The sequence below is a fragment of the Cyanistes caeruleus genome, chromosome 22, assembly GCF_971803275.1.
Source record: "Cyanistes caeruleus chromosome 22, bCyaCae1.hap1.1, whole genome shotgun sequence".
Lineage (NCBI taxonomy): Eukaryota > Metazoa > Chordata > Aves > Passeriformes > Paridae > Cyanistes > Cyanistes caeruleus.
Genome location: NC_141722.1, coordinates 7,846,266 through 7,857,739, shown reverse-complemented (window position 1 = coordinate 7,857,739; position 11,474 = coordinate 7,846,266). Strand labels below are relative to the sequence as shown.

Genomic DNA, 11,474 nt, shown 5'->3' with positions numbered 1-11,474 from the left:
CACCTTCCAAATTTAATCACATCAGCAAAAACAGCACAGCTCAAAATCATCAGGAAAATGCATTGCGTGAGGGGATCTGGGTGTTCCTGTTAGTGCTTCTGCAGTGCTGAAGGTGGTTTAATCCAAAGAGCAGAGGAACAAGGACAGAACAAGTGTCATTACACTGGAGCCAACCTTCTGATTTTCAGGGCTTCAAGAAAGGGCCAAGCATACCTGGAGCTCAGTGCTTCCCCAAGCTTCGCTCTCTCCAACTGACAGTCTTATCAACTTTCATTCTCTGGAGCTGTTTCACCCAACTTCCAGACAAACTGCAGTCCACACAGAAAAACCCAAAATGTCAAAGTGCACCCTGGCCTTTTGTGGAGCCTGAGACGTCCTGTACGGAAGCGCTGGCGAACGTGGTAGGGAGAGAAGAGGAGGTGGAAGGCAGAAGAGCCGGTAATGCCCTGGGATTTCTTGGGACAGGCAATCACTGGAGCTGCACAGCCTGACTTCCCCAGGGAGTTTTCTCAAGGAGAAGCCAGCCATCGATCTCGGGACACACAACTTCCAGGACCGTTCCTTATCTCAGAACAGCTTCTGCCACGAATTCCTGAATGCGCTTTAATGTTTAAATTATTAAATGCATTAATGTATTTACATTATTCAAGTCGTATGTGCATTTTTCTGAGATAATTTATGTATAAGAGCTTGAATGTCCATGACTGTTAATGTCTACAACCCTTCCTGTTCATTATTGATTCTGGAAGGGAAAAAAAAAAGGCAGTGTTTTAATGCCTTATTTTTAATGTATTAAGAGTCTGAATAAGTGCATTCTCTTTTTTCTTTTGTAATTTCATAATTTAAGTAGTGCATTTATTAAACTGACACAGTATGAATTGTGGTGTAGGCTGGCACAGGTCCATGCTGCCAACGCAGGCCAACCGACCATCACGCTACTCTGCAAATCAAGCACAAGCTCAGCTCCTCTTACTCCAGCTTCTACTCCCTACCTGAAATCAGAAAGGACACAGACTGTAAAGTCTTTTTAAAACACATTTTCTTTGCTATTTACATGGCTTTTCTCTGTCATCTCCATTTTAAGTTGGTGAATTTTTTTTTATGTTCCTGATGAACCACTTGAATGCAAACCTGATTTTTCAATGAGTTTTGACACGCATATTACAGCTTAAAAATGTCTACAGTACCTTTTAATCCCTGTAGTTCCCAAGCTCTTAAGAAATCTAAACTGAATATAATTGTGCTGTTTCTACACCACAGTTGTCACATCATAAATCCAAAAATTTGCTCACAGGTTAATGTTCACAGGCAAATTACATACAGAAATCAGGTCATCTCCACTGCTGAACCACAGTCACTCCCAGAGCAGAATGCAGAGCTATTCAGCTGTAGCTGCCCATCCTGTGCAGCATTTTGGGACACAAATGCTGGAAGAGGCAACAGAAACTGCAAAGAAAAAAGTCAGCTAACACACAACAGAGCCACCTCTGCTCACTCCGCCCATCCTTAAATGGTGTGTATGGACACGCACTTCATATATAAATTATGTGTAAATGCCTTGGATGTTTATAGCCAAAAATACTACTTCCAAAGTCCAGTTTTAACTGCCACACAAATCCACGGCCAGCTGAGCCTACACAGAGCAACAGTGACACCCGATGGCTTTCAGCTTAACCTTGGGACACAATTCCCTGGGAGGAGAATCCAGGGGTTCCATTCCCTCTGTCGACGCGGTGGCCCCAACTCCAATCACCTATCAGAGCAACTCATCAAGGAGCTGAGCTGCAGAGAGATAAAACTTGCTGTACGTAGGCACTGTATGTAATTAAGAGTGTGCATAAGTTTCACAGTACATTCTGCATAATTACAGCCCTGCCTGGCACCGCTGCCAGTGCGAGCATGAACACACACGCACACACATAATGTATGCACAATATTGTGCATATGGACTTGGGAAAAGACAGGGAACAGTGAAAGTTGCTGGCTGTTGTTTTAAGAGCTGACTCTGCCATTTCTAAGGTTAAGTTTGTGTTTTTTTGCTACTCATTACCATTCTTTAACTGTTACAATTTATATCAGCATATAATGTTAAATAATTACAGGGAGCGGAGCTCACTCTAGCGAGGATATAAATGCGCTGTGGGATTCTACAGATTTAAACAAATAACACTCACAGCAGGGGGTGAGCAGATGAATTAGCATTAATATCCTGCCTGGGAGATCCCAGTGCAGTGTTATGGCTTAAATACAGATCTTTTCTGTAACAGTCAATATGACAGCTACTACCAATAGAGCCCAGCACATCCACCAGTCAATATACAGCTGCAGCTGAAAGAATGCCCTCGTAATAATCCATACAGCAGCCAGTTAAAATAAATAACTTCCCTTTAATAGTCTATATTACAGCCAACTGCATTAAAACCTTCCCTTTTAAGGTCTATACAGTCAGCTAAATGGAAAAATTGGCATCCTTCTTGGCAGCTTCAGAGGGAAGTCAGGCACCACATGGGTGAGAGACTGAACTCTGGTTTCATCTCTTGGGGACGAGGGGCATCCCTCTGTGCCATGGTGGGGAATCCTCCTCTGCTGCTATCAAAGCTTGCAGTGAGAGGACAATTTAAGCCTCCAAAGCCAGTACTTCACTATCTTTCACAAGCAAGTACATTTACTTTAAAACAATAAAGACCAAAACCTATTTCTTTCCTGACAGGGATAAGGAATCAGACCACAGCTGGCCAGCAGTAGCCACCACATAGATGTGTGTTTCCTCAGAGTAAAGGCAATGTGCTTTTTCTAGTGCTTTTACCACCAGAGAGCTATCCCATCTCAGCCTAAAAGTAGAATCCAAAGCTCTCTGGTTTAAATCAGTAGCTGTTTTTTCACTCTCTAACAAGAAGCAACAGGCTGAGGTAGGCTGAGAGTCTGCCTCTCTTGGACTAGAGCACAGCCCTTCATTGTGCAACAGCAATTGCAACAGACCATAATATAAATCATGACAGACATGGTTACAAAGCACCCAAATCTGAGAATTGAACTGGAGGAAAACCCAAGGCCATGACAAATTCGGTCACAAGGCCACTTTTACACTTCAGGTCAAACCCAGTTCTCACATGGATAGATTTTATCCCGGTACCCCTCTGCTGGGAGGGAGTGGCTGTAAATCCACACTTCAAATTAACTGACCTGCAAAAAAAAATACTGCAGAACTTCAACAAATTACAACAATACTTCTTGAGGCAAATTAAGAAGTAAAACACGAAAAAAAAGTCATAAAGCACTTAATACTAAGCTTAGAGTTTACAAACTGCAGCACAAGCAGTAATAAATCCCTAGAAAATTAAATGGGTATTTTTGTATTTTCCATACCGCTATGAGATTTTACCAACAGAGAATTTTGCTGCTAAGATACTACATTTGCTACCTTCCTTTAAGTGAAAGGAAATAGATGACAATTTTGTTAGAAAGAGAAATGATAAAGCAGGAATTGCATTTATTTTTTAAAACTCTGCAAATTCAAAACATCTGACTGCTTCCTTTTTAAGAAACCCGTCCCTTTGGCTATATATTAAAAAACATAAACACAGACCAGGGGTCCAGAATCCCACCAGATGTTTGGCACCTGGAGCCTTTCCAAGTAATTGATTGAGAAAGTAATTTTTTTCAGGTAACAGGAAAATATTGTGTCTAAAGTCTTTCACATTTTCAATGCTGTAATTCTACTTCAGATTTGAAGGGAAGACTGCAGCAACAAACTCATTCCAGCTTATAGCCTCCCAAATTAAAAATAAATACACACCACCCCTACTCCAGAAGTCATGGTTTGAAGCTTTGACCATATTTTGCAAAATGACAGTTATTAAAAACAACAAACATGCATCACTGTGAGTCATCTGGTTTCCAAGTTCTGAGTCAAAAGGGGATGATTCCACACAAACTGAAACCTGGCTCTCCGAGGACTCACATGTTTAACGATTTGTATCTCTGCACCACAGCTTCAGAACAGGATGTGGAAGAAAAGAATGAAAAGGAGGGAGAAAGGGGAGGGGAAGAGAAAAAACACTTTTTACTGGTCCCAGTGTCATTGCAAATAAAGACCACGTCAAGATTTAAACCATAATAATGGAAAGGCTATAAGGTCCCTGCTATAATGTTTCCTCTGATATTCCCTTTCATAAATGTTCTCTTTATGCTGCATGCTTGGCAATAATACATGTAACGTTTGTGAACCAGCCCCCAGGGAAGCTGCAGCATATGAAGCCTCACACAACACACATTAGAAGCCAGGCAGTTCATTTACCAGTTCCCCAACTTTCCTTAGCTCACCCATCATCTTCAGGAGAATGCAACAAACCTGAGGAGACAGGTCCTACAAGGCATCCTCCAAATAGGTTTAGCTGGAAACAGATCTGTGTGTGGCAACGCAAGGACACACAGCTACCTCCTCCTCCTCCAGCACAACACCTTTCAGAGCTGCCAGCTCCTGCCAGTCCCAGCCAGACCCTCAGTCCCATCCACAGCCGTGCCCACGGGACGGTGGCACCTGAGCTTCCCCTGACACAGCCAGGGAAGGAGCCATTCCCCCCAGGGAGCTCAGCTCTGCCTTCCCAGAGGGACTGGCCTTCAGCAGCCTGAGGCACCCACATGCCTGGCAGGTGAAGTCTGGACACAGCAGCACCTCCAGAAGAATTTGGACTGGAATCCCATGGGGCACCAGTATGAATTTCCCAAGGCACCTGGCACCACTACTTTGAGGCCTACTGGGTGTTTGGCAGCTGACTGTCAGACTGGAAACTAAGTCCATTTTTATGGAATTGTGGCAACCTGAGTCAAGAAAGGGGTTTTTAAAAATCCAGTGTTGGGGGGCCAGGGGCAGGCTCATCTCAGTCTTGTCTGTAATTCTCAATCACAGCACAGAAAGTATTTATATCCTGTTGGCAGCATGTGCAACCAATGCGACTCCCTGTGTCAGAGCTGTCAATTATGGGCTTGACTTATGAGGAAAGATTAAATGAGCTAAATATGTAGAGCTTGGCTAAGAGACCAGGATGGGGGTGGGGGGAAGGAGAAATGATGTGATAACTGTCTGCAAACATCTGAAGGGTGCAGATGCTTAAGGAGGAAAGGAAACACTCAGGATCGCACACAAAACAAACAGAAGCAAGCTGGAAGGCACAGGAAATTCTCCCTGTATAGCTGGGAATCTCCATTCCAGCAAGATATCCTTTACTGTTGAACTGTATCCCAAGGAATACCATCATTCAGGACATTCAGATGCTTGACAAAACACCCAAACACTGGCAGCAGAGGAGAATTCTGCTCTAACCAGAAGATGAAGCATGTAAAGAAGGTGCATATATTGTGAGTGCCCTCTCTTGCTTCTGTGCAGCTGTAAAATCATTTCACTAAAAAAACCATGCAATATTTTCTTTGTTATTTTTCCAGACTGACATTTGTCAAAGTGTGTTACAGGGCCACAGCTGGGAAGAGGACAAGGTTTGTACAGTGTAACAGAGAGAGGTGCTATGTAAATGTGCACACAAAACAAAAACAAGGAAAAAACCCAAAAAATGTTAGGCTGTTTAGAAGGATTTGCAGTGTAAGTGATACATGGAGAAATACAAGAAATATGAAAAGCAGTAAAAATTCCTTCTAAAGTCTGATGGTCAGGGATTCCAAATCCAAGATTTATACCAGCTCTCAACTTCCTAGTTTGGCAAATCTTGGTTCTGAAGGTGCTGGCATCAGAAGAATCTGAAGAATGTATTCCTGTGTGCTCTAGAGAAAGTTCTTTCAGGTTCTTGACTATTCTGCATTTTGTGCCCCTGCTACCTCACTTTTAATGTGATGAACATATCTGAGGCACAACAAAGACACCACAGACATAGCAAATGTTTTCATGATCTCCCAGGTAAAAGTAGGAGATGAAAGCCAAGAAAGAAGGAGGAAGGCAAGAAATGAGGGAAGTTATCTTAGGCAGGCAACTATAATCTTATATGTCTCCCAGGCTGTCACTAGTCTCTTTTTGACTGCAGTAACAATGACACAGGCAGTGCCTGAGCAAAAGGAGTCCAACTCTCCAGTGGTGTTAGAGGCAGGAGAGGAATTAAAAATCTCTAGCAACATTTTTCAGAATAGGAATTTCATACTGTGGAGTCAAGAGGCACTCCAAAGAACAAGTTCCTGCATAAAGTTATTTCAAGAAGCTGAAAAGGCAGCCAGTCACTCTGGTGAAGTCCTTCATCTGCTCCCTCCTCTCCTCAAGCACAGAGAACTATGGGCAATTGCTGCCCTCTACAAGCTGCTCTGCACATAGCAAAGCTCCCACATCTGGAGCAGGAATGATGCCCTCATCCCACCTTGATCCCAAAACCATGACCAGGGCAGGTACCTCTCTGCTGTGCCCCCGTGCCAACAGCTGGGGTGCACACAGCAAAGTGCTCAGCAAAGCAGGACATGAGCTGGAAAGTACTGTTTGTGGGTGTAGCACCTGCAGACCCTGAAAACATCACATGAATATTAAAAAAATGGTTTTTCAAAAGGAAAATATCAAGTATTCAGTATTTCCTGTGTGCCAGTGTATTTTTCCAGTGTCTCAAAGCACTGTAACTTCCATTTTACCTTCAGTGAGAGACCTGGGATCTCTGGAAGTCAAATCATACCTAACATTAGAGAAGAGTCTAACATAACTCCCTGTACTTTAATTTCCTTGTGTGTTCATAAAGAACAACTTAGAGTATTACAACTACTTAAAAACCATTTTAAAAGTCTTCTGACCAGTGATGTGGGTTTGTCTGAAAAGCAAGTAAGAATTGCTTTCAGAGTTCTTTTCTGCACAAGTGCACAAAAAAGATTATGAACTACTAACTCATGCCCCTGTCAGTGACAGACTGTCCCTATCCTGGCTGTGCTGCCTCATCCACCACTCTGAAGTGTCATTTAACCTGTCAGCTCTTGGGGACAGCCAGAGCCACCAGGACATTTTGTACAGGCTGATTTGGTCTTAAACCTGCTTTGGCCAGTGACTACTCCAAGTTTCTAACTCTCATAAATTAATATATAATACAAGTTATATCCCAAACTATTACAGTCTATCCTCTTTTAAATTTGAGATTGAAAGGAATTCCAAACTTTTCCACTGACCTCAAATGGGCTGTTTAACCTGGTATGACAGTGTTCCTTTAACTATGCTCAGGGAGTCAATTTGCATCTGTGTACTTGGCACACATTAATACATTTGTCTAAATCAACAGAGTAAAAGGAATCGACAGATTAAGCAAGTACACTTTGCATGGACAATGAAAGAAGTCAATGAACACCCAGAAGAAAGAGAGAAAAACAGGCAAAACCCAATAATCTTGAACTTATCAGAAGGTCAAACACAAGAGAGCTCTGCTTAGTAAATCACGGAGCTCTCTTTGCAGCAAACCAAAGGTTATTGTGCGTGGCAGTCACACAGCTCTGGCTCCCTGTTCGTGGCCCAATAAACCCAAAATCTGCACAGGAACTGCCCTTCACAGCCTGCTGGAATTATTGGCCAGCGCTGAGATGCCACAGCAGCACCTGCAGAACCTCCCCAGAGCCACTGCAGCAGCATCAGAGGTTCCTTCCAGGGTGGGAGGTGGTGGAGCTGGTCTCCCTCCCTCCCTCTCCTGACAGTGCTAAATTACCCTGACTAATGTTTCCCTGGGGGCTGTAAGTTAGTTGCCTACTGACTCTGGCTGTCTGGAAATCCCCTCTGGATAGATTTACTTTTAGAGAATCATTCAGTGTACGCCACCACTAGGAACAAACCCATTGTGGCAGATGGAAAATTTGTACAGTACACAGGTATAAATCTTGTCTTAAACAATAAAGGGCAGGAAAATGGAAAACAGAAGTGTGATGGGGAGTGTCCCTCCAGCACACTCCAGTCCCCTCACATCATTTCTGGGAAAAAAAAAATCTTCTTTAAAAAAAAAAACCAAAAAAAAAAAAAAAAAAAAACCAAAAAAAAAACCCCAACAAAACACTTTAATTTTCTACAACTCTAAATAAGTTACTTTGAAATGTAAAAGAAAAGATAAGGATATTATAAGGTATCCTTTGCTAAAGAACGTGTTCCAGAAAACAAGGTACATGTTTTTCAGTGAAAATACCATTCTTGATTTCATTTCAAACAGCAATTTCAGGCAAAGAAAAAATTAAAAAAACTCTCATGTATCTCATTTTCTGTAAGGTTTGACAGGGCAGAAAGAGCATCTACCCCTTCGTAAGAAGGCGGCCATGGATTCTCAATTTGCCCAATGATTTGTTTATAAAAAAAGCATACTCTGAGTACTCTTAACTAACATGAACCCCAACAAGCTCTCTCAAATCTTGTGACACAAGTCTGTGGCCTCTCCTCATTCCCACTCATGGTTTTGTTCAAATGGTAAAGACAACAGTATTTGTTAGAATCAGTCTCCACCAACTTCTAATTACACCAGTTAGAGCTAGAAGTAAAATTTCAATTGCAAAGCTTCTTTCTCAGAAACCTAAATGAAATTTTCTGTACTCACACTCTGCTTGAGAGGAAGCTTAACAGAACAGATAAGGTGGAAAATGAGACAACAAACCAGAAAGGATTTAATAATTCTACTGTCTGTCATTCACTGCAGTGTACCCTGTGATGTTTGCACAAAAAGGGGAGTTAAAAGTGTTCTGGCCATTACCCTGACCCTTAAATATCTTAAAATCAATTTAACAAAGGGTGGGGAAAAGCCACGAGGGCTCCAGCACATTCCAACAAACTCTACAATAATTGTTATAGAGGCAGCAGTAATTCTTGTTAACTTGTACCTTTCGACAGCCTGTAAAAAAAGGAATAAAATGTCCACATTTCAATGTTAACTGCTCTCATCTGCAGCAAGGAACAGAAAGAAACAGAGCATGCTAAAAATAAAAGAGAAAAATTTAAATAATCTGCAAAAGAATCCTGATCCAGGGATTTTGTAACTTAGTGAGCAATCAAGAGAGTGTTTCACATTTACAAGCAGTACTTTCATATTTACAGCTAGTACTTCTTCCAGATACCAAGCAGCAGCTAGGGAATGAGTATGCTTTGTGACATTTGTGACAGAAGAAAAACCCCAAACAAACAAGCAGCCCATTGAAAGGCCTCACTGACAGCTCTCCTTCCTTAGGTTCTCCCTACAGCCCAGGTTCCTGTTGGAGGCTCTTACAGGCACAGCCTTCAGAGCTGCAGTTTAGCCTGCAGCAGATTGAGCAGAAATCAAAGGCCAACAGAAAAAACATTCAAGCTCTTGAAAACACCTCAAAAGCAGCACAGGATGGTTAAAAAGCTACAGGACTCTGCTAGTGAGAAACAGAACTAAACAGATGATTTAAATACATTCTGGAGAGATATCAGACCAAGGAAACAGATTCCTCATTTTCTACTGGCTTAACCTCACTGAAAGAGAGTTTGTCCTATGTGAGTACATGCTTTGCACATCCCAGGACTTTGCTGTGAGTGGCTGTAAAAAAACAAAGCTATTCCAATTCCACAAGTGTTCAGAGGCTTATCAGAGGTGGCTGCTCCAAGCAGCAGGGACGCAGCAGTGCTCAGATAAGCCGGACTCAAGGAGAAGCTGATCCCGCGCTGCCGATGACAAACGTGGCTGTAAACAGCAGCAGAGCGAGATGCTGACACTCTGTGAACACAAGGTTACACTTCCCACTGAGGAGCTACACGGCAGATTTTAATGGGCCACGACCGACAGCCAGGGAAATGAGTGCCCGCTCTGCTGCAGGAATTATGGCTGTCCCCAGCCCTCCCACTCGCTGCTCCAGCACACTGACCTCCTGCTAGGGGAGTGCTCTTCAGCTGGGACACTTTACTGGAAGGACACCGGATAACTCGAGGGATTAATGGCATGGTTGTGGAGTCTCCAGTTTGGTGGCTCAAAATATCAAAAGTGGGTGGGAGAAAGAGCAGTTTGGATTGTGACATGAGTTTGTAGAGCTGCATTCTGAGGGCCTCAGGAAGGCCATAAACCTTCGCAAGGTACCCTGGAAGACCGAAATGTAGGATACAAGCTGATGTGTCAGACTGGGTCTGCTACAGGATCTTGCAGAATGCTGAAGTCCTTGTGCAAACATCTAGGAATCCTGGCTTCTCTTGGGTTCCTGTTGAAAGCAGCAGGCTGTAGGCAGAGCTACAGGGTAGGCAGAAGACAGTGTCCCCATGCACAGGGCAAGGTGCAGCATTTAGCACTTTGCAGGATAGTGTCCATCAGAATCACAAATCCAACACAAAACTAGCTTGAGACTGTAACAACTTCTGCTGATACAATACAAGCTGTTTTAATTCTATTGCTTTCTCATTCTTGTGTGCTGGTGTGATCCAAACAGGTCTGTCCTGCGAAGCACTGAATCCTTCCACTCACCAATAAGGTCAAAAACACTGAGGGGGTGCAGAGAAGAATTTGGTCATGAGACTCCTTCCTGCCTCCTCTGGGCTCCTCAAGTGCTTCCCACCAAATGTGAAGTCCAGGAGGATAACCTGGGGCACACAGCCCCCCACAGAGCAGACTGCTGGATTTGTGCCACGGTTCTCCCGAGTTTCCCTGAACACTTTTATGACACGGCCCCATGTGCCTGAGAGTCTGGTTTATGGGCCAGGATGTCCTGCATGTGTGGAAGGCAGCATGCACGATCCTGGCCACAGGGAAGCCACAGCAGGATGGTGGAAGTCAGGTCATCTGGCTCACAGAGCTGAGCTGCTCATTTAATAAGGCGTCTACAGAGGAGCAGATGGAAGCAATAATGACTCCTAAACAAACGTGAATTCCTAAACAAACGTGACAAAGACCATAAGAGTTTATTATTCTTAAAAAGTTAATGAAAAAATAAGAAGGAAACCTCCTCCTTTCAGAGGGCTCTAATTAGCTCACATGCTAGACTCACCGTCATGAGAGTAAAGTTTATGTTGAAGTGCATAAATAATTTCATGTAATAAGAATATCCACCCAAACAGAAAGATATACAACTGCTATATGCTTCCTCTGAGCAATTCTGCAGTCACATATACAGTAAGAAATTAATTACACCTAAGGTAATGTTAGAATCTGCCTTGAGAAGAAATTTAGAGATTTATATATTTAGTACAAAAGCACTGGCTAAGAATTTTGTCAAGGTTTTGGCTGACTTATAGATGTCTGAAGAGGAAGGAAGGAAAAAAAAACCAAGGTTGTAAAAAACCATATACTGCAGCTCCAGGAGTAGTGGCTCACTTCCCACTCTGCATCACCATAAAAGAGCAAACAAAACAGGGTCCTCTTAGTTATCCTCATACACAAAAAATCCCAGAGCCCTTTCCAAAATGCTTCTAGAGTAAAAACATTGGATTACATGCACTGCCAGCTGACAAATATTTCTAAGCTCGCTCTGAGTGCTTCTGAATATGAAGACAGCTTGAATGAGGTCTCTGAGCAGCAGAGGGGTTTTTGTGAGAG

The 11,474-nt window shown here is 42.9% G+C and overlaps 1 protein-coding gene across 1 annotated transcript in view; it reads right to left on the bottom strand.

The window, feature by feature from the left end:
• PEX14 (peroxisomal biogenesis factor 14) overlaps nt 1-11,474 on the bottom strand; it is an 84,542-nt gene that overhangs the window by 68,022 nt on the left and 5,046 nt on the right. The window lies entirely within an intron of this gene.